General features: G+C 52.2%; 2 long non-coding RNA genes across 15 annotated transcripts; one reads left to right on the top strand and one right to left on the bottom strand.

The window, feature by feature from the left end:
* Positions 1-2,854: 2,854 nt before the first annotated feature.
* Positions 2,855-13,916, bottom strand: LOC104915542 (uncharacterized). 12 transcript variants are annotated; one of them, XR_014887826.1, is made up of 9 exons: positions 13,738-13,911; positions 12,940-13,053; positions 9,278-10,437; positions 8,386-8,508; positions 7,912-8,003; positions 6,672-6,741; positions 6,283-6,557; positions 4,397-6,195; positions 2,855-2,871 (listed from the first exon to the last, which is right to left on the bottom strand). It is a non-coding gene; the product is annotated as an uncharacterized LOC104915542 (long non-coding RNA). The 12 variants fall into 12 exon arrangements; XR_014887825.1 differs by lacking the exon at positions 2,855-2,871 and adding an exon at positions 2,910-3,738; XR_014887820.1 differs by lacking the exon at positions 2,855-2,871 and adding an exon at positions 12,160-12,665 and having other exon boundaries at positions 4,155-6,195; positions 13,738-13,916.
* Positions 13,917-14,058: 142 nt separating this feature from the next.
* On the top strand, positions 14,059-19,857 carry LOC104915556 (uncharacterized). 3 transcript variants are annotated; one of them, XR_014887830.1, is made up of 4 exons: positions 14,059-14,194; positions 16,066-16,286; positions 17,479-17,624; positions 19,551-19,857. It is a non-coding gene; the product is annotated as an uncharacterized LOC104915556 (long non-coding RNA). The 3 variants fall into 3 exon arrangements; XR_014887832.1 differs by lacking the exon at positions 14,059-14,194 and adding an exon at positions 14,349-14,448; XR_014887831.1 differs by lacking the exon at positions 14,059-14,194 and adding an exon at positions 14,352-15,654.
* Positions 19,858-23,269: the final 3,412 nt, after the last annotated feature.

The following is a 23,269-nucleotide window of genomic DNA, read 5'->3' as shown; positions in this document are numbered from 1 at the left end:
GGGTCCTCTGAAGAAGAACAAAGACCCTGATGGTCACTGACATCCTCCAGTGATCAAGAAAGACCTCAGCAAAGCCACCCTCTGTGTGTCTGTGTCCTTGTCCCCACGCTCAGCAGGAACCGCTGACGTCTGTCCCTGCCTGGCACAGGCCGCCCCGAAGTGCTGGGAGGGGTCCCCAGCTCCATGCCCCGCGCCCCACGTCCTGCACCCGTGGATCTCTCCATCTCCTCTGTGCTGCCTCCTCCAAAACCCTCAAGGACGGAGCTCCCCATGCTGCCAAGCAGCCCCAATACCCTCCCTCTGCTCGCTCCCAATTCCTCCTTCCACTTCCTGCCAAACCCTTCACCCTCTGTTCCCCCTCCGCACACACCATGTCTCCAGGTCACTCTCCTGTTACCCCCTCCCTTATCGCAGCCAATTGCCCCTCACTTGGATCTGCTTCAGCCCTCCTCCTTCACTCCCAGTTCCCCTCCGTCACCACCCAACATGGAGTCCCCAAATCCCCTCCCTTAGGCACCTCAAATCTCCTCTCCGATGACCCATGACACCCTCTGTTGATTCATGAAGCCCTCTGACAGTCAGTGAAGATCTCTGGTGATCAGTGGAGCCCTCTGACAGCCAACAAAGCCTTCAGATGACCACTGACAATCTCTGATGGCAAACTGAGCCCCCGATGATCAGCGGGTTGCTGCTTCAAGTGCAGGAAAGGGAAGCGAAGGGTGAGAAAGAATATTTTGACCTCGTTTGGTTGATAGCACGCTTTGCTCATCATGGCATAGAGATTTGTTTGGATTTAATCAAGCCCAGAATTCACACACACAAGTGTGACTGCATCACAGCTGTGTGTGCTGCCCGCTGCCTGGGACCGGCTGCCCGATTCTAAGTCCTCCTCCAAGAGGCTCGGCTGCTCCTCAGCGATGCCGACCTGCTCCTCATGGAGGTGCTGCTGTCCGGGCACTCGGGCTGCGCTTGGGGTGGGCTGCACTGGAAAGACACCGGGTCACAATCCAGGCTGGGGACTGCGATGTGTGCGGGGCTCAGGTCAGAAAGGCTCGGTTCATCATCCAAGAAGCCCGCTCGCACCGGCAGCAGCGCAGCCGGCAGCAGCAGGAGGCGATCGCCCCGCGCTCAGCCCCGCCCCGCACAGCGCCGGCCTCGCGCCGGCAAGGATCGGCCCGGGAAAGGGAGGGCGGAGCGGGGCGGCGCGGGCGCGGGCTCGGCCTCGCCGCGGTCCCCCGCGTCCCCGCCCTCCTCGTCGTCCTCCCGCAGCCCCAGCCGGGGCCCGGCCGCCCCGGGGCCCTGGAAGCGGAGCGGGCGCACGCGCGGGCGGGCGGCGCCGCGGGCAGCCGGGCCGGCCGGGGCCAGGCGGGACGCGCGCGGTGATGACGGAACGACCGCGACAACGCCAGAGGAAACGACCCCGCGCGCAGCGCCCGCCCCATCCGGCGGACCGACCAATGGCAGCGCGGAGGAGGGGGGGCGAGCGCGGGCTCTCCGCCAATGGCGGCCGCGGACGGGGCTCGGCACGATGGTGGCGGAGCGATGGCGGAGCCGGGGAACTTTGTGCGTGGAAAGCGGCGCTCCGCCGCCCCGCGTCCTCGCTGCCGCCCGCGCCGTGCCTCGGGGACGCCGGGCGGTCGGGGGAAGGCGGCGCGGGGGCACCGCCGCCGGCCCCGTCCGTCCCCCGTCGGAAGCGAGCCGTCCTCCGTCGTTGCGCCGCCGGGCTGCGAGAAGCGGCGGCTGACCGCGAGCGGCGGGACCCGGCCGGTGTCCGGGAGCGGCTCCTGGCTGAGCCGGGCGGCCCCGAAAGAGCGGCAGCGATCGCGCGGGTCGAGGCGCCTTGCAGCCCGGCACGGAGTCAGGCGGGCGCTTCGCTTCTCGTCGGCTCCGATCAGCAGCGCTGCGCTGAGCTGCTGCCCCGCAGCTGCAGTCCCCACGTGCCGGTTTCCGTCTGTCGGTCGGTCCCCGTGCGCAGCTCCCGGAGCTGCGTGAAGCCGACGTGGAGCCGCTTCGTGTTGGCCCCGAGGAGGGAAGCCGTGAGGGGGAAATGACTGTTAGGCTGGGAGCTGGTTGGGAACGCGGTCATTTCTCCGTTTGTTGCTCTGAATGGTAAACGATTAAATGTTCAGCGTTCGTTTTTCTGTGTTTCGGCCTGCGGTCAATTCTGCAGCTCCAAAGACCCCCCATCCCCGTGCCCACCTCAGTGCAAGGACGGGGCACCGCAAATGGCCGCGTCATAGGACTGCAACCACCTGCCCCGTTCCTCCCCCCAAAATCCCCTCCCCTCCTCAGCACTGGGTGGGAAACGGCTGGGGCGGGGATTCCGGGAGAGCTGGGGCGGCTCAGCCTGCAGCAGAGGAGCTCGGGGGGATCCCGGGCACGGCCGTCGGTCCCCGCAGGAGAGGACGGAGCCGGGCTGCGCCCTGCGGTGCCCACAGCAGGACCGGAGGCACTGGGCACACGCTGCAGCACGGCAGGTTTCCCCGCAGTGCTGCCGGCAGTCCGGCAGCTGGGGATGTCGGGGTGGTTGCAGCCAGCCGAGAGCACCGCTGCTGCTGCCGATGCCCCCGCGTGCTGAGCATCGGCTGTGTTGTCCCTCCCTTTGTCTCCACTCACTGCAATGGGAGCTGAGTCGAGCGCACCTGCAGAGATGGGGCACCACGGCCTGTTGGGCAGCAGTGCCAGGGCCTCAGCTCCCTCTGTGAACAACTTCCCCCGACTCTGAAGAGTCATAGGCATGTGCAGTGCAGCTGATGCACTGGGACAGCAGCAACATTCCTTGTGCTGCTTAGTTCCCAGAGATCACACCACATCCCGGACCCCTGATGAAGGCTGTCCTGGAATTAACAAAGGCGAGTGTTTGACAGAAAGCTGCAAAACAAAGGAGAGCTTTTCACGCCATGGAAAGCGTGCGCACAACTCAAGAGGCAGCCAAGCCAATCTATTCGTTTGTAGCACTACAAGAGCAGCCCTGTTTGCTCTGAACTTCACCAGGAACTCACACGGCCCATTTAAAGCACAACACTCGCCAGCTTTTGCTGAGCTAATTTCTGCCGTGCTGGCACAGGACAGCAGCTCACAGACAAGCACGGAGGCTTTGGAAGCAAACGATGGCAGAAGGTGAGGAGGAGGAGCTCAGTTCACCGATTATCTCAAGCAACTGCGACACGAGCCAAGCAGTAAGGAAGCTAAGTGAGAAAACATCTGCTAGAGTACGTAGCGAGGGGCCAGGAGCTCAGGGAGGTAAGTTAGGGGGAAGCAGCTCAGGTAGGAAAGTGAGGGGCCAGGAGCTCAGCTAAGTAATTTTAGGAAGAAGCAGCTCAGGTAGGTAAAGGAAGGGACAGCAGCTCAGGTAAGAAGAGTAGGCAAGGGAATCGTAGGCTACAGCAAGGGGGGAGGTGAGGGTAAGGGAGAAAAGAAAGAATGGGGCGGGTAGGGAAGGTTTAAGGGGGGTTTAAGCAATAGTTATGATAAAAAAGAAAAAATATAAAACAAAATAAATAGAAAATTAAAAAAATGAAAAAAGATGAAAAAAGAATGAAAGAAAGATGAAAAAAAGAAAAAAAAAGAGATCCCTTAGGCACAAACTCCTGAACGCATCTGGGACTAGGAGTGGATCCAGCTGTGCTGAGGAACCTGACCTCTGTGGTTTGAAGAGTTCAGACAGCCATGGGGTTCGCTCTGATCTTCACGACACAGCAGGAGAGCTGTGTGCTGTAGGTGTGTGTAACCTGTCCTCTAGGTGGAAAATAACCAAGTGCATCCAGCCATCTCCAGTCTTGTTAAGTCACTGTTACATCTACTACAGCATATCTGTGCTCATCAAAAAATGCATTCCTGCTTCCTCCTTAGGAGTGTACATTGTAGCTGTATCTATCTGTTGTAAGTTGGTGAAGTCTGCATGACAGCAACGAGGAACGCTAACTGTTATAAGATTCATGGAGTGAACGCCACTCCCAAATTCTTACGCGAACGGGCTCATGACACTGAGAGCCCATTGTAACTGAGAAACAAGGGACCATCAGGAGCCATCGAAGGATGAAAGGGGGAAAAGGTATTATTTGCAAAATGCCAAGTTTGGAAGTTACATATGAAGCAAGGGAGAACGTAAATAAATGGAACAGGGAGCAGAAACTAAAGCAAAAAAAGATATATGTTTTTAATAACCTACAGAAATTGATTTTGCTTGGGTTTGTCAGGCACTCAGAACTATGCCACACACTGTGCACAGGGGTGGATGTGGAAACGCATCGCATTGCGTAGCTACAAGTCTGGGGGTCTGTACTCTTAGTGAGGAATCAGAGTCACCACCACACATTTGAAGCCCAGAATCATCACAGAATCAAAGAATCTGGAACTGGGAACCAATCACAGAATCTGACATAACAGAACTTACACTCACAGGAGCTGCTATCCTCGTAGCGTCCTCATGCAATCCTCAGACTAGAATCCCAGACTGCAGGAACCCCGTAACAACCCGGCAGTATTGAATCACCGCGTTTCGTTTCCTCGCTCCCACAGAGGGCAGCTTTCTATAGAGCACGCTCACAAGGGATGGCGTCAGTCAGCATCACCCAGCGCTCCTTACGGAACGGCTTGTCTCCAATAGCAAAGCACCCCTTCCCGGCCCCACGGGGCCCCCAGAACGCGTCCCGGCACCCGCAGCTCCAGGAGGACGCCTCGGATTCCCTTCCCGGCCCTACGTGACCCACCGCCCAGCCCCGCCAGGACCCGCGTTTCCTCGGCCCCGTACCGCCGGCTCCCCGGGTCACGTGACGCCAACCCCGGCCGCTGCGCGTCGCGCCGGGTGACCTCACGTCCCCGAGCGCCCGTTACCGGAACCCGCCCTCCCTCGGACCGCGCACGCGCAGGGCCGGCACCCCGCGTGGCCTCGTTCACCCAATCGCCCCTCCGCCCAAGCCGTAAATGACAGCCGGGGCAGCCAATCGGGTTCGCGGAGGCGAAGGGGCGGACGGGGCTCTCCCGGAAACAGGGGCGGGCCGTGCAAATAACAGGCGGTGCCGGCGGCAGCCAATGAGATGACCGAACCGGCAGGGCCGGCCAATAGGAGAGGCCGAGGCGGGGCGTGCAGGAGGCCGTGCGGGGCCGCAGCCCGCGCCTGCTGCGCGGCTGTCCGGTACGGCGGTGCGGGCCGGTGCTGAAGGGCGAGAAGGGCCCCGTAGTAAAAACGCGAGGAAAGGGCTTCGCAGGGACTAAGGATGGGGGGAGAGGGAGGAGTTAGAGACAGCTTGTAGGAGCAAGAATGACAGAAAAATAAGGGATGGCAGACTCCGGGTCTGGGATAAGGAGGGGCTGAAGGCCGCAAACAGAAGGGTTGGAGAACAGCCCGAGGACGCCTGGCAGCGAGGCGATTCGATGTCCGCAGGGCGAGCTGAAACGGGGCTGGGGGGGCTGCCCCTCCCGCAGGGTCAGAAGTGAACAGGGAGAAAGACTGCGAGCCTCCGCGGGGAAGATGAGGATTCTGCATCCCACGGCCACCAGGAGGAGACCCTCACCGCTCACTGCGCACGCGCGAGGGGGGGCCGCGTGCTGCTGGGTTCTCGGAACGTAAGGAACGTGGATCCCAATTCCTGGAAACTACTGATCACGTATCAGTTCGGCCTCTCGCTGCAGCACTTCTTCCTGACGCTGTGCGAGTTAGGAGCAGCTCTCCCCCTTGCACCCGGAGTCGCAGCCCTGATTAAACACACCTGCTTTTATAACTGCTTTGTGGTCACAGAGTCTGATTCCACACATCAGCGTGCGCCGCTCCTCGGGGCAGTGTGTGCCAGGGCCCTCCTCGGGAAACATTTCTTCCTCCTATGGAAACCACCGGGCACCCGGGCCGGCACTCTCGAAATAAACACGCGGTGCTGACAGACTCATTGCGGGCCGGGCGACGAATCCGCTGGTGGGACAGCGGTGCCGGTGCCCAGCGGGCCCATCTGTGTGCGTGGGGGGAGAGAGAGGCAGCGGGCCTTTGGGGCCGGGTCGGGGGGCTGTGGGGGCTGCAGACTGTCACTGAGACACGAGATGTCTCTGCAGAGCTGGAAGGTCAGGAGACTCAACAGATACGAAGGGCTCCCATCGTGCTCCTGAGCGCCCCTCCTCTCCTGGCTGCACGCTGGTGGCAGGTGGAGGCAGGAACAAAGGGCAGGAGCAAGGGCAGAGAACTTCTTTGCTTTTTCAATCTCCCTAGAAAAAAGAAAAAAAAAAAAAGAAAAAATCTTTCACATATGCATGGGATCTGTTGAGTCCCAGCCTGAACCACTGGTGGAGCACCTGCAGAAAGGAGCTGCTCAGCCCTAGGAGTGCAGGTGAAGGCAATTCAGTTGTGTGATGGAAGGGTTGGAGCCTGGCTGCACCTCTCTCAGAGCTCATGGAAGGGCTGACTGCAGCCGGGGAAGGATCTCTTTCTGGAGATCCCTCCTTGCTGATGCTTTTTCCTGTGCACCTGGAATCTTCTGATATGGGGGAGCAATCTTCTTCCCTTCCTTTATAGTACCTCTCTGCTGTGCCAGTCCTCCCACCATCACACCTCCGTTGTAACGCCTTTCCTAGTCACAGAATCACAGAATGGCCTGGGTTGGAAGGGACCTCAAGAATCATTTCTTGCAATACCAATTCTTAAAAGCAGTTTTACAATGGCCTATGAAAACTAATCCACTCACAGGATGGAGTTGCTCGAGAATACTAGAGTTTGCAGATTCAAAATCAAGCCTAGAATGCCAGACCTGAAGACTTTTCAGGAAATACGACAATGAAAGATAACATTAAATAAATAAATAACCCAATACAGCCACATTATTTAAATTGGCCTTGAAAGCTATCAGTGTCTAACTACTGTTATTTTAGGGTTGTGCATCTCTCCAGCAGCCACCAATTTACTCAGCCAGCCATTACAAACCTTAATTTTTCATAACTATGCAAGGGCTGATCCAAAAGGAATGCCTCCTATTTTATAATGCTGGCCACAACGTCACAGGTGGACACAGCAGAGGTTGAACCTTCCTGCCAGCGCTCAGTTCATTTTGTAGCCAGGCGACAGATGGCAGCAGAGGCCAGGATGACAGCACAGCACCTGACGTGGAGGTGCACACGGAGCACAGGGCTGTCACTGAACTCCTCCGCACTGAACAGAGCATTTATGAAGACCAACACGTGGATGTGAGCACAGTGAGGCTTCAGCAGTGGCAACAGCGATGCAAAAGACAAACCACCCAAACAGCCAGATTGTTTTTTTCTTTTTAAACAAGCACAGCATGCAGGCACTCGTTCAACACTGGAAAAAAAGCATAGCTAATGGTGGTGACCACGTTGAAAAACAGAGTTTTGTAGCTGAGAACTCACTCTATGTATCTGTTGTCATTTCTATGGAAATAAATAGGAGGCATTCCTTTCAGAGCAATCTACGTACATCATCAATGAGCCATCATCCTAATAATGCAGTAATACTAATAATAGGAACAGAAAAAAACAGATTCTCAGAATATCTTTTGTGGGGATGGAACAACAAAACCAACGCTGCAGTCAGCTGCAGTTATTCCCCCAGAATGAACTGATAGCAGCAGAAAGGTCATGGCCACTTCCGACACTCAAACTGTACCAGCATTTCAGAGCACGCAGCCTTGGAATAAACCCTAAGGATAAACCAAATGGCATCTCTGTTCCAGCTATTTTTTCCTTCAATATACATGAATAGACTGGAGGTACTAATCCCACCAGTTCAGTTCTACCATTGTGTCTTACGGTGAGAAGAAAAGCAGGATGTTTAAGACTCTGTCAGGCACAGAACCTCCAGCACTGGAGGCAGCAGTTCTGGATTCTCGGTATCTTGTCATCATTTGTGCGCATGCACAAGAAACAGTGCAACTCACTTTACAAGGGCAACCAAATGTATTCAAGGCATACTTGCACAGGACTCTGAGGTAGAAAGCTGCTCGCTGAGGCGAAGATGAGAAATGAGGCAGGGGAAGCCTGACAGATTGAGAGTGATGAAGTGTCTGAATAAAGAAAGGAGCAGAAGGAATAGACATTACTGGAATCTATCAGACGCCAATATTCATTTGAAAAACATACTGTGCACGTACAATAAAAAGCAACACAGGATCAACCGGCAACTATTTATTCCACTGTCTCAGTGATGATTGCTATTATACAAACTCTATGTATTTCCAATAAAAAAAAAAAACAAAACACAAATTCCTCCTCCAGCGTGTAATCAAATTAAGTTCATTTATGAGTTTAGGTAGAAAAAAAGACTTCTGCTGGTCTCGGTAACACAGCTACAAAAGCACTGTACAGGATATTCACAGATATGGCGTAAGCCAAAGTTTGGAACAGAACACTTCCTTTGTTTATTCTGCTTTTGTTGATGTGCATTACCATAGCTTTGATTATGGCAGTAAGGTTTCCTGGGCCATCTGTCAGAGTGCAGAGCTTCCAGCCCCTTCGAAGCGTCCGTCCGCTCACACGTACAACCAGCCTGGCTGAGTAAACTACGCTGAGCTGAAATAGAACAGAAATCAGTAGAAAATAATTGCATCTTAGTAAAAATATCTGTGCTTTCTAGTCTGAGCTAATTAATTTCACATACAAAAAGTATTTCCAACATAAAGTAACCACATTTCCAAAACAAATTCTAGCTCTGAACTGTTCAGATGACGTGACAGCCGTTTTCTTGACCGCTGTTACACACGCAGTAACGAGCAGAAGAGTGAAAATTAAGGCATTTGCCTTCATCTTAATGGCACTGTACGTGCCACCTCTCTGCAGGGCTGCGGCACAGACAGCACAAGGCTACTCAAGAACTGCACAGTCGTTGCCAAGCCACGTTTTCAGAAGACAGCATGACAAAGTATTTCCTTTTCCCACGCACCAAGAAGTGCTGACTTGGACAACAATCTCAAGTGGGACAAGAATACGGAGGTACTTCATTCTATTTTCTCAAACTGAAAGGTATCAAATGTCTGCTTAAGGATAAAATAAAACGAGCAAAAAAGGACATGGAAAGCACACGAACCTCGGCAGGCACTTCAGATCAAAGCACTCTAATAGCAATAACTGCAGCAGGCAGTAGCTTATTTCTGCACATACCTAGCGGTCAAATTTGCTTGCTTTTAGATCTTTCTGCTTCCTATTGAATTAAGCCTCCTTTTGCTTTAAGGTATTTATCAGACTTTCCACAGAACTGCTTTCATGTTTTACCAAAAATAACAACCCAGGGAAAAAAGACTCAGGAAAGGTCTCTGACAATACAGGGATGCAAACTTCCTACCTGTCACCCAAACAGGGCAGCGCCCACCCTGAGGCTCTTGTGCTGTCACTGGCACACACTGACCAAAGGGGAATCCTTCATAGCAATCACTGCTGAGTTGCACACAGTCATTCTGGGAAAACCGGTTGGTTGCGTTTGTTGTTCACATGCACAGCACTACAGAAGTTGCACAGCGATCTACACCTCTTCTTCTCCACCACACCGCAGAGAAACAAACAGCTTGCTGGCTAAAAATAAACACATCTTGCAATGCAAAAAGAATTTTCCCAGATAAAACAAGGGAAAACAACCCAACAAGCAACCTCCCTCCTTCCCCCCACAAAACAGACAGAACAAACCCACAGGAAAGGGAAAGACAGCAAATCCGCTTCCTGAACCAATTCCCAGCGCTGAGAACTTAATAAAGAAAAACCAATACATTCTCTGCCTGTATCACCACAAAAAGCTGCACATTAAATGAAACGAGCAACTGAGGGTTACAGCCTCCAGCTGTACCTCCCAACCAAAGCAGCTGGGAGAGAAAGTAAAAAAAAGTCTGTTTGCTAGTCTCTTTCTTAGACTGGAGTCTCAGAAAGTTGTTTAGATGCCCCAGATAACAAAACCCTCACATCTATTCCTTGTAACTGGAGACAAACAACCTGAGAGAGACCCTAAGAAACACACAGCGAGATTACCTTTATGTTCTTTTCCTCCTGTGTTTTTCATGCTGGTTCTTAAGAACATCCCCTATTTGAATAGACCTTCAGAATCTGAACGACACCTGAACTCAGCTGCTTAGGCCAAGGTGAAAACGTCACTCAAAAACGCCCTCCAACTTGCACAGCATTTTTCTCAAAGCGGTGAAGGACAGCTGTCCTCACACCTCAGCATTCCGGAGTTCAGACTGACAGAGCAGACAGCTGCAGGTTCTCTCCTGCCCTGACGCAGCAGATGGATGTGCTGTGCAGTCCTTAGGCAGTCCTTACGCACACAGCTGTAAAAGCTATCAGCAGTGCACAGCACTGAGGAGCTCACGTTCCATTCACGCAGGTTTGCTTTGGGATCCGAGCCCAACATCCTGCGCTGCTCCATCGCTGAAGGCGCTGCAATCTCCCACAGCCCGCGGTTCCTGCTGAGTTGGTCAGGCGGTTGGCACTGGCTTTGTCCCAGGATAGAGAGGCCTGCCCGAGATATGAAGGAGAGCACTTGTCACAAAAAGAAAACTCAGAGCCTAGAAGGACAAACAGCTGCAGTAATTCCTCTCCTCCAAACTGAAAGTGAAAAGCACACGTGCTTTGGGATAATACCAGTAGAACAGAAAAGCTTGCATTGCAGAGCAAGCTGTAACACACCACAGCATTCGCATGAGTACAAGATTATCCCTTTAGAACACAGCAGCACAAGTAAACCCAGCTTTACGTACGTCACGCCTCCTCCACAGCTTGCTAAAGCAAAGCTTCATCCTGATATTGCCCTTGGTGACCTACAGCAGTAACCTTAGCGTGCTAAAGGAGAAGCAGCACAGTCTTGTACTGCCTTAGGCCCAGCTTTACATATTTATTATCAACAGCGAGATGCAGCACAAGGCCCCAGTTGAAACACGCAGCTGCATTTACGCCTTAGCACCCAACTCGGCTCTTTGTGCACGCCTTGACAACAAGCTCAGCTGCAAAAGGCACGCTGGGTGGGCTGCAGGAGCTGCAGAGCCATTCGCTGACAGTGACCAGCACACAACCAAGCTCCTTTCCTTCACGAGACCTCCTCCTAATGAAGGCTGCTGATAATACAAAGGTAACGAGCACAGCGTACACGTTTCTATCCACAAGTCAGCCATCAGATGCAGTCCACCTCTGCAAAACACGACCGCCGTGCGACAGAACCCAGCACGAGAAGAACAAGTCAGCTGGCTGCACGCTTCCCAAACACTGCACTGCCATCGTAGCCACATGGGAACTGAGAACCCAGACACTGTCGGAACACAAAGGTCATCAAAGCCCCAGTGAGCTTCTGGAGCTCACCAGCTTCTCTGAAAACAGAGTGGTGGAAGTGAGTAATGCAAGTCCGTCTGTAAAACGTGTCTATGCCATTAAAGTCTGTAATGCGTGTTTCCTCGTGCACTACAAACTCGCTGAGGTGCAGCTCCTGCCTATCGTAGGCAAATCAGGAATAAAACAACCATAGAAAAATTAGTTATGCGAGCATTGTAATTGCTATTTCTCAGAAAGCCTCTTGCAGCTGATCAAAGTTTATTAGCTCAGTGCCTAAGGAAGTTTCTCTATAAAATTCCTGCTTACCTGTCCTGCTATAAACTTTGACCATAGATCACTTTAACAGACTGCAAGTGCATCACACACCCCTACATATAAATGCGGATGAAGTGTTTCAGAGGAGAGCAGTCCCACTTTTCAGGAGCAGGCAGAATGTTATCTCTGCCAGCCTCGTGAAAGACACTTAAGTTCCAAAGGGTTTTCCCTCCTAATGTCACGTCACATTTAACTGTTGTACCATTTTCTGTATTGTTCTGCTAAAACTAATCCCTGAACGAAATAGCTACAGATGCTGCCACGGACAAATAACACAACTGACCTTATACAGCATACAGAAACTAAAAGAACTTTTGTAATAGCCACCGACTGATTTTAAGCAGAAGGGACCCAATTTCTGCAAAGTTGGGCATGGAGAGGAACAAAGAATCAGCAGTTTTCTTCACACTCAGCTTAACCCTTACTTTCTTTTGAGAGGAAATGCATTTCCTTCTGAGCCTCAAAGCAGCAACAAGGACGTGAATAATGAATGCAGTAGAACTTATATTAAGATTCCACTTCAGCATAACATAACTCAAAGGGAAGTGAGCTTCCAAAGAGGGGTGTGCAGGAATGGAAACAGTGGCAGCACAGTGTTACCTGGTGTGAAAGAGCTCTTACTTTATGGAAAAAGTAGATCAGACCATGTAATGAAAGCCTGGAGCTGTACATCAATAATTAAGGGGCATCATATCCACTGGAACTTCACTTGAGAATCTGAAGGGATTCTGGATCTCTGACTTACAAAATAAGCTCTTTCCCACCCAGTAAGAAGATGGATTCGTACGGTTCAACTGCAGCTTCCTTTAAAGTGCCCTCCTTAGCATACACTGACTTACAAAGTTCAAAATAAAAGCTTCAGATAAAAAAAAACAACAAACTAAGGATCCCGTGTTCCAAGGCCCATTTCTCAAGCATCAACGCTACCAGAGTGCAGGAGCGACACCGACTGAAACAGTCAGCAACAGGAAGGGAAACACTCCAGAAGAGATGGACACTGTACGTACCTGCCCACACTGCAACAGAAAGGGCAGACTTTCCCAGTGGGATGGGATCCGTAACTTGAGAAGCTTCACTGCAGACAGTGAAAATTCAGACATGCAGCCCTAACGATAAATCACTTATATGCACCACTGTGACCAGGTCTAAGCATTAACATCATTTGACATGAGAAGATTATTGGGAAGCCACTGCCTAGGATGTTATGCTACTACAGAAACGCACAAACAGTCTGAGAGAAGCACCAATGCAAGCATACCAAGTCCTAGAGCTGCCCTACCTTGTCTGGTGCCACATAAAAACATCGGTCTGTTAAAGTAATTAAGGGCCAGACGTGTTTGTTAGAACAAAGGGCATATAAACCCTAAGGCTTGGATTTACCAATCTGTTCAATTTTGAGGTTCCTCTCTTTAGCTTCTCTCATCAGCCACCGCTCACAGCCTCAGAAGTCGTTCTCATCATTTCCGTAGCGCATCTCAGAGGACTCGGTGCCATCTAGGAAGGAGACAAACATCACAGAGACCTTATAAAATTCTCTGCATTGCTCACTGCCACACGATGCAGGCAGGCACACCGCTCCAGCATGGCTCAGCATCCTTTCCTCTGTACTTCAAACCAAAACGAGTAGTGAAGGGAAGAAGCAAAGCTGCCACTCTTCATTCTCAGTGTTAACTCAGCATAAGCATTTGGGGATTTTTCCCTTTTCTGGGGGGAAGCACTCTGTCTCTTGCTTTTTTAAAAAGGGACTATGCTTTCTTTTTTTGCAGCAGAACGTGATTAGCTATTGGGCATTTTCTATTCCTAGGTACAATAGTGCTAAAACCTGTATTTATCATTACCTTCGTCTCAGCAACCACTGAGAAATTCACAGCATTAGAATCACGAGAAAAGTAATCACCGTTGAAAGCACAATTAGCAGATAATGTCCGCATGGCGACGTGTGGGGGGAGAGAGAGTAAGGGGAAAAAAAGCAGCACGAATTGAAATCCAGCTCCTTCTCAGACTTTGCTCACAGCGATCACAGACGCATTGTTATATCGGGGGATTCGGCCGGGGAGAGGAGAGAGAAATCAGACTGAGGACAAGAACTGCGAAACAGGACGCCGTTGGGAGGACGCTCGCTCCCCCTCCCCCCCCCACAGCTCTCCCTCCCCGCCCGCGCCCACCGGCCCCGCTCACCCCGCTGCCGCCGATCCCGGCCCTCCGGCGCCATCCCGTACGTAAGCGGCACCGACCCCGGGAGACCCCGGGCCCCACGGGAGCCGACCGCGCGGCACGGCCAGGAGGAGCGGACGAACCCGGCGCGCTGCCCGGCACCGCGCCGCCCTCACGGCCCGCCGCCCGCCACGTGACCGCGCGACCCAGCCGGCACCCGGGCAGGGCGGCCGCGGGGTGAAGCTGGCGGCCGCCATTTTGAGAAAGGGCACGGCAAGTTGAGAGCGGCGGGGCGGGGAGGCGCGCTGCAGGGGGGCGCCGAGGGGCGGGTGAAGCCGTCGAGGAGCCATGTTGGTTGTGGGAACGCTGGCGGGCGGAGGCGGCGTGTTAGCAGCGCGGCTGGACGGAGCTTCTAACGTTCTAAACTCTTCTAATTCGGTCACTGGTAAATGCTTCATTTACGTGTACTGCGCACGTGCAGGTAGGTCGCGAATCCTTGAAATTCAGAGATGCGATACTCGTGTAACTGTCGTGATAGCGCTGGGCAAAGGGCGCTCAGTGCTCGGGGTGCTGCGGCAGCTCGGTCGCACCGTGGGCATTGGTTGGGAATTGCACACGGCCTGCTGAGCACAAGGGGACGCACAGGTTACACACACCTACAGCACACAGCTCTCCTGCTGTGTCGTGAGGATCAGAGCGAACCCCATGGCTGTCTGAACTCTTCAAACCACAGAGGTCAGGTTCCTCAGCACAGCTGGATCCACTCCTAGTCCCAGACGCGTTCAGGAGTTTGTGCCTGAGGGATCCTATGTGCACGATCAAAGATGCCACCTTAGTGAAGCTGACAAAGCTCAAACCAAACTGTCAGTCGCTCACTGAGGATCCGTACCAGCAAGGTGTCTTGACATCAAGGTGGAAAGGATCTCTGTGCAGGCGTGACCTCAAGAGGCATCCCTGCTCAAGGGTGTAGGAATGGAATGTTGTTTCTGCATTAGATATTAAAAAGGGGGAATTGATCTGAAGCAGCAGAGCACAATGTACTTGTACTTTGTAACTTGTCCTTAGAAATAGCTGATGTGAAAAAGTAGAAATACCATATATGTTAGTAACGTACTTTAGAAATACAGTTGCTGAACTGTGTGATTAATTCTTGCTTGCAAAACTTCAATAGCTCTTAAATGTTCCAAATAGTATGGGTATAGTATTGCGGACTAGAAAGCATATTGTAGGGCTATTCTGTTTGGATAAGAGACCCTCAGCAAAAGAAAAACAGACTTAACAAACATCAAAGAAGCCAGGGCCTCTACACAAGGCTGGCTTGCCTCGCTCTGTGGGTAGGTTGGGATGCAACAGGCAGGGATGAAGACACTGCCCCCATACTCCTTCCGAGCTTATCTCTATGCAAGGATGAGCAGATGTCCAGAAACAAGGACCGAGTGTTGAATGAACAGGTGTGAGAAGCTAACTAATTAGCAATGCATGCTTAGCTAGCAACAAGTGATGTTTAGCCAGTATCCGTGTGTTTAGTTGAGCGTCGGGAAGATTGTGAACCTGAAGTACTCAGCCAATGGGAACCAGGGGAGAAAGAGATAAGTGTCGAGTTATAGGGTGTAAAAGATGTAACGCTGTGTTCTGCGTGCTCTCCTGCTTGTGTGAGTTAGGAGAGGACAAGATAAGGGTTTTAACCATTGTGTAGCAATGTGAGTTAGGAGAGGACAAGATAAGGGTTAACCATTGTGTAGCAATGCAGGTAAGCAGGATGTAAGGCCAGATAAGAAAAGAACATCTCAAAACTCTGTTGTAAACTTGAATAAACTTTACACAAGGAACGGGTCAGGATGGGATTACTTCTGCTGAAGCCAATGAGCCTTCATCCCATGACCACCAGAAGGAGACCCCCACTGCCCGCAGCGCACGTGAAGGGGGAGGGACCAAGTGCTGGTGGGTTCTGGAAATGTAATGAATATGTATACGAATTCCAGGAAAATCATTGATTACGCGTTGGTTCGGCCTCTATCTGTACCAAGCTTTTGCCCTACGCTGTGCAGGTTAGGAGGAACGATCCCCCTTGCAGCCGGTGTCTGCGCAGCACTGATTAAAACGTAGCTGCTTTCATAACTACTTTGTGGTTATGGAGTTTGATTCCGCACGTCAGCAGGAGGCCCGGCATTGCAATTGCGAATAAAATCTGCTTTTTCAGAGATACCGTCCTGAGAAATTGTTTGGATGTTCCCAAACAAGGGCAGAGCTCGTCCTGCAGCCTGCTGCTGTGCAGGAGGGCTTAAGAGGTGCTTGTGCCGCTCTCTATGTTGGTGCTGAGATGATTGACTCATTGCTGTCCTTTGTTTTTAGGCACATGCTCAGATGGCCCTCAGCCGTTGAGCCAGAGGTCTGCTGTGAGTTCTTTCAGCCTCCCAGCCTGAGACAGTTTTGTGGTCGCTCATCCGATTGAGCCAGGAGTGCTGCTCGCTGTCTTCCTGTGCCAGGCTGAGGGAGGAAGGTGGGAGAAAGGAAGAAAGAAAGGAAGAGGAGGGAGCGCAGCATCCCAATGGCTTTGCTGGGAAGGAAGCCTGGTAAGAGCAGTGCTGCTGGTCTGAGTCCCAGCTGGCTTTTACCCCTAGGCAATGCCCTGCAGGGGGGCTGGTGAGGGTGGGGGTTGGGCAGGGATTGCTGCATTCCCTCACACCTCTCCTGCCTATTGTTTCCCTTGTCCCAGCAGGCTCCAGTTTAACATCTGCCTGCAGTAGAGCAGCAACTGGCCACAGCACGTCCATCTCAGGCAGGGACTTGGGGAAGCAGCCAGGAGAGGGCAAGGAGCGAGAGATGGGAGTGCAGGGTGAGAGCGAGGTGTCCTCAGCCAGCGTTTGTGTGCTGGGAACAGAGAAGAAGCCAGTGGGACGGGAGTTTCTCTCCTCTCCAAGCTGCTTCCCTGGGCCTTGGCTGTGCCCAGCAAGGAGCCCTTGCAGGAGCCCGTGGCCTTTGCAGAGGTGGCCGTGTATTTCAGCAGGGAGGAGTGGGCGCTGCTGGACCCTGCGCAGCGAGCGCTGTACCGGGCTGTGATGCTGGAGACGTAGCAGTGCGTGGCCTCGCTGGGTGAGGGCTTTGCTGCTGCTCCTTCTTGTTAGGGCAGCCCTGGCTGTGCAGAATGAGCCTCTGCAAGCAGGGCGTAGAATAAATGCAGTGCAGTTACTTATTGGCAAGGCAACAGCAACAGAAGAAACACAGAGAAGCGTGAGTTGCAGAATGAGCGTGCTCAGCCCCCTGAGAAAAGCCCCAGAGTCACTGCTGCCACACAGGCGTCAGCCGGAGGGGTTGGATCAGCTCCCTGCAAACAGCCCTTGTGCTGCTGCTCTGCATGGTGCCACCAGCTCCAGCACCCAGACGTCACACAGATCACTCCCTTAGAATTCTGTACTGTTCTGTTCCTTTCCCATGAACCTTGTTGAAGCGTTGGTAAACAAAGCATCCTAAAGGGAACGTTGAAGAAAATGTCCCTGCATCATTTTCAGAGACGTAAAAGGCGTGCTGGGCTCCAAAGGAAGTCGGTATGTGTTGGGCCAGTGTCATTCAGAATTGATACGCTGACATGCACCAGAGTGGGCTCATGCTTGACATCTTGTAAACAGGGTTGAAAAGAAACTTCAAAATAAACACACGCAGCCTTTGTAGGCCCTCCCCTCCAAAATCCACACATTTTGCACGGCCAGAGGTGCCTTCCCAGTCTTCTGTCTGTCGGCAGTTTTACTTTATCTGTTTTTTCTTCAGATCACAGCAGAGTGAGTCTGCCTGCATCAGCAGAAGAGCTGCCTTCGTGGAGGTGCAGATGCAGCCGGCCGTTGTGGAATTCATCTTGAACCACTCAGATGTCCTCTTGCGCTCCAAATCCAGCCCGCTCATGGGAGATGGAGCGAGTGAGTGTCTTCCTCCATTAGCTTTACCTTGAGCAGACACCTTGATCAAATCCAGATCTCCACCGAGATACTTGACATGCTTTTACTGTCGAGGGGGCAACAGACTTCTGGGCTGATGTAAGAATATGGCAAATGTGGCTACCAGTATCTTTCTGGGGAGCCAGGGATGCTCTACAAGAACATACAGCTGAAAGTTTGGCTGCTGCTGTTAGGTCCTCACACTGACAAGCTGTACAGAGTAACTTACATCTTTCCCCCTACTCTCTCTTTTCTTTCTAAAATCACTTTCTTCAGTGCGTCTGTGTGCTTTCCCACTTGAGCTGCCTTGCAGTACGACACAATGCACGATCTGCTGATCCTTACAAGCATCTTAGTAGACAAATGGCAATCAGCAGATGTAAAGAAAGCTCTTGGTATTTATTGGCACTGATGCTGAGAAACAGAAGTCTTGCTCTTAATGGGAGATATTCTGACAGCTGCTTTCCTGGTTGTTTCTTCTGCACAGTCTCCATAGGTTAATCAGCAGGGCTGCCCAGCTGACTGGCAAAGACTGCACGGGCCCTGCAGCTGTTGCCCAGTTCTCTGCCTGCACGGCAGAGTTGTGGCTTTAGGATGAGCCACAGCTTAGGTGCTAAGAGTGAGGAAATAACTGCAAGGTGTTTGTGCCCAGCCCTGGAACCTACAGCTTTCCTTGAGTAACTGCTGAGACCATAAGTGCACCTGGTCCAGTGGAAAGAAACGGAGTTGCAGCAGGAAGAAAGTTTCCTCTGCATGTTGGATGAGTAAGTGTGAAGGGCACAAGCAATTATTATTCCAAAGGAGCGCTGAGTTTGTTCCATCTACTTTGATACCCCGACCTTCCAATGACATTTGCACAGTCACTGCAGTTATTGCCACTGGTGGAGTAGAGATAGCTGCTTTTCCAGCATATTTGCTGCTTGCCATTTGATACGAGCGTTGCTCTTCTTTGGATAGCACAGTTGCTGTAAGTCCAGCTTTTGTTCCTACTGGAAGGCAGTTCCTGTGTCAGCAGGATGCAGGGGTTGGCTTGGCTGAACAGGAACAGCCCACAGCAGGCTGAGCTGTGCCAGGGGAAGATGGACATGCAAAGCAGCTGAGCCATACGATGATCCAGGCTGTAGAATGGAGCACATCACCTTGGCTAGTTGTGTAATGATTCAGAGCTCACACTGTCTGCTTCCCCACAAGCAGAAGGGTCAGGGAATGTCACGGAGTATCAGCTAAGCTTGGCAATACTGCTCTGGCAAGGCAGCCCCTCTGAGCACGGCATCTCAACCTGGACCAGCCTTCAAGAGGGGACGGCACTCCCCAGCCTGCTTTAAGCCATCCCAAGTTAGTCTGTTGGATGTCTGTGTACCGTTTGGCCCAAAGCCTGGCTACTCAGGTACAGCTGACAAACGCATGAGCCTGTGCACACGTTACCCAGGAGCTGTGATGTTGAAGGAATAAGTAGTAGGAATGGATCCAAGCAGGATGTTGATGTGAGGGGATGATCCGCTTCCCTGCCACACCTCTTATGGCATGAGAATGGCCTCAGAAGTACTTGCTCTGTAAGCGGTGGCAAAGAAGGACAGCTCTTAGAGCAGACTCCTCGTGCTCACCTGCACTGCCCTGCAATATTTTGCATGCAGACGAAGCTTGATACGAGTATGGCAGTGAAGGTTTCTGACTGACCTGTCCTCACTTTGTAGGAGTTTTGTTTGCTTGCTTAAATACAGTAAGCTGCTCTCACTGATGAGTATGTCCTTTGCCATAAACATACCTGTGACAAAATGGTTATTTTGACATCATCCTGCAGTGGCTAGGATAACCGAGTCTTAGAAAAATACAGCAGCTCCCCCAGAGCTGTGATGGCCGTGCTGCTGCTTGCTGATCCTCCCTCTTATCTGTGTTTTTCCTTTACAGGACGCAGTTCTTAATTGTGGCCCAAGGCCCCGTGGGCTTCTTCTCCTCCCACAAAGCTGCTCAGCCAGGAGGAGGCACAGGCACGGACACGAGGCCACAGCAGCTCCCGTTGTGTCAGACAGCAGAGACGTTGGAGTGGAAGAAGGCCCCGCAGCTTTACAGGGGAAATTGCACACAGTCAGTGACTTTCCATCCGAAAGGTGAAGAGGAGTTTCTTTTGCAGCACCTATCATAATTGTTTGGGTGTTTTGTATTTTTTTTCTCCATTATTACTGATGCAAAACTTGCTGAAACTAAGTTACCTTAACCACGCATGGAGTGTTGTAGCAAACTTCCACTCTCTTTGGACTCTGAGGACTCAGCTGACTTACAATTGCCTGATGGGCTCAGTTCAGGACCACGTGCCTGAAATAAATTCGGGTTCTCCTCTCAGCAGAGCTGTTGGACTGACCTGCTGTTTGCGAAGGCTGGGAAGAGGCAGGGCTGCTGCAGCCCCAGCCCCACCTGACACGGGTCTCTGTAGGGACGGGCTGCTGGCTTTGTTCTGGGCACTGCAGTGCTCTGTGACCAAAAATTACCCCCAGGAGCTGCTCTACCGGCTGTGTGCCGGTGTTTGTGTCTGCCCACCTGTTCAGCTGAACCAGATTGTAAACGTTTAACAAAGTAAACCTCCTCGCTTTTGCCAGTGGTTTCCCTTCTGGTTACGAATTCATCCCTTACTGCAGTAAGAACACCACGTTTGGCTTCAGCGTTTCCTACAAACTCCACACCTTGCTGTAATTCCTGCCTTAGCTGAGTTTTCTCCACCCGTAGCTGCTATCGCATCTGTTCCCAAATCCAGCGCCGCTTTTTGCACAAACTGCTGTTCTGCTCAATGAGGGCAGAACCCTCCTGGACCCTGCCAGCCCCCCTCTCAGCTCTTCCCGAGGAGATCCCTGGGTCCCAGAGCCCAGCTCTCAGCTCCTTCCTCCTAAGGCTTCCCGTGCTGACGCTGGGATCCCGAGTTTCCTCGACCTCTGCAGATCCACTCTATTCTCGCTCCCGATGTTTTCTTTTCGTCCCCATTCGCAACCAGCGCTGTGTTTCCGTTCTGATGCCAGGCGGGGGGAGGAGCAGTGCGGGGGATGTGTTCTCCTGCCGGCACTTCTCTGCTTTGGCTGGAGCAGATCACAAACTTTAATCGTTTAACTCACGGTTCTTCTTTAAACTTGTTGCTGATTTCTGTTTTTGACGTTGTTTTGTTTTTCACAATTCCACTCTTTGTACCCGCAGTTACGCTTCCATGTCCCATTCATAATTCCACTTCCATGCAGCATTAATGTTTGCACTTCCATACAGCATTAACATTTACACTTTCAGATGCCATAAACATTTACCAATCACAAAGAGAGTGACAACAACCAGTACAGTTTATCCTAAAGATTCTTCCTCTCCCCCAAGTTATCAGTGGGAATGAGCCTTCCCATTCACCTGATTCCAGGTTCTTTGCTAGTCTCGCAGTTTTTCCATTAGTATTCACTCTTTCCCAATTAACTGAAACGAAATGAGGGCTATTGGTTGTCCTCTGTATTCACACCCTTGATTTAAAAAGTTCAGTACACGCGTAGTTTCAGCGAGCCTTCCGGCTGGAAGTGCCTTCTGCATTCCCTCTGTTTGGCTGAAGTAGCACAGGTGTAAGGATGCTATGGGTGCGCTCAGCTCTGGCTTCTCTCGTAATTCTGTAACCCTGTAATCCTTTCTGGGATAGACATCCCGGGCCGTTATCTGTACGGATGTAGGGCTGCTTCTCATGCCCCGAGGTAATGCCGTCCAATGATCCAGCCGGGCTGGTGCCGATGCTTTACAGAGAGGGCGAAAAAGCAAACCTGGGAGCATCGTGGGGGTCCAGAGAGGTGGTGAAAAACCGGTCTTTTCAGTCAGGCGTCACCAGTCCCGAAACGTCGCAGTTCCGTGGGGGTCCCCGTTGACGCAAACCCTGCAGCCCCCCTTTTCGTGGGCGCGGCTGGCACTGGCTGTGCCTGAGAACAAAGCAGCCGAGCGATACAAGCGCCTGCCAGTGCTTCACACGGGGCACGGCTGTGACCGTGCGTCCCGAGTCCCGCAGGACACCGTACAGTAACGCTTCCCAGCACGGCTCTCGAGCTGGGGCTCCGATCACGGGGAAAACTCGCAAGCTCTCCGTCTGTCCGGCTTTCCCAGCCTCCCTCCCGACAGCGGCGCGTGGATCGGGAGGGCACAAATCCGTCTCTTCCCGCCGCCCGGATCCTCGGGGGGCGAGGCGGTCAAAATCGCATCCGATGGCGGTGGCCGGGGAGCCGACGGCACTGCGGGCTGATCCGCCGAGCGACAGCCGCTCCCTTGCCCTCAGGCGGGCTGGGGCTGTCAGACTGCGATCTTAAGTGGCTCTTCAGCGCTTCAAAGACCTTTCTCCGAGCCTGAAGCTGCCCGAACGCTGGCTTATCACCCTCAGGAGCGGCGTCCCGTAGCTTCACCCCGACCCGGTCCCCGACTTCGGGATCGTCAATCGTCTGCTTTGCGATCGAGGGCTCACCCTTGGTAGCCCCGGTATGCCAGCACCTGCTGTAAAGCGGCAGCGGGCACCGGCTTTTCCCATTTGTTAGGAATAACTTGAAAAGTAACTAGGACATTAGACACCGAATGCTGAACTTCTTTCCATGAAGTACACTGCAATGCCAGAATGCACGGAATATTATTTAGCATCTGGATCTCGCCTAAAACTGCCATAACAGATTTCTGAGCCTTTGATCTTATCAGCTCAACTCAGTCTCCACGATACCACGTTACATCGTCCGTAACAAGTTGTGCCTTCGGTTGGAAGGGACCTTAAAGCCCACCCCGTTCAAACACCACTGCTGTGGGCAGGGCTGCCACACACAAGGTGCGGCTGCCCAGGGCCCCATCCAACCTGGCCTCGAATGCCTCCAGGGATGGGGCACCCAAAGCTTCTCTGGGTAGCCTGTCCCAGTGCCTCACCATCCTTCAAGTAAAACATTTTCTCCTACTGCCTGGCCTCTGGCACTGCAGGTGGGACCTCATGAACGCACAGACACATCACGATCATATCTTTCATGCCAAACCCAAAGTCCCTTAAAACCTTTGCAAACATGGGATACACAGCTATGCAATGAATTTGAAGGACGTAACTCTGCAGGGAAAAAACTTTAACACTTGGGGTTGCGAGTAGCACGAACTAGCAGGTGAGGAAGCATGAAACATGAAAATGCTGGGTGTTTTGTGTGCAGCAAGGTGGAGAAAAGTCTGTCTAAAGAAAGATTCAGAGTAACAAATGTCGCTGCTTTAGTACGCAAGAGGGGAACAGTAAAAATCCCTACTTTCTTAATGTAGCTTTATGCTCGACGTGCTTGTTAGTGCATGCCAAGGTTCTTTCCATTGTACTTCTTTTAGATTGCAGTTAGAAATGCTGCTGCAGAGATGTTGGACTAAAAGGTGTTAATAATATATTGGTCCATCTAATGGCAAAAGTTGAAAGTCATGTCTTTTAACAAGAGCTAATGAGAACCTAAATGACGATTCTTAGGAAAGCATAACACTCATCAGAGCCACGCTGGTAATGCACACCATGAAATGCAGCCCGTGCTCTGCAGTCATCTCTCTTCATGTCTGCTGCTGGCATTTAAAGAGGCCAGGTAGAAAAATCTGCACACATATCTTCCTTTAGCAACAGAAGCCAAACCTTC

Source organism: Meleagris gallopavo, chromosome 23, assembly GCF_905368555.1.
Source record: "Meleagris gallopavo chromosome 23, MGAL_WU_HG_1.1, whole genome shotgun sequence".
Lineage (NCBI taxonomy): Eukaryota > Metazoa > Chordata > Aves > Galliformes > Phasianidae > Meleagris > Meleagris gallopavo.
Note: the sequence above shows the minus strand (reverse complement) of the source record. Positions and strands in the feature narration are given on the sequence as shown.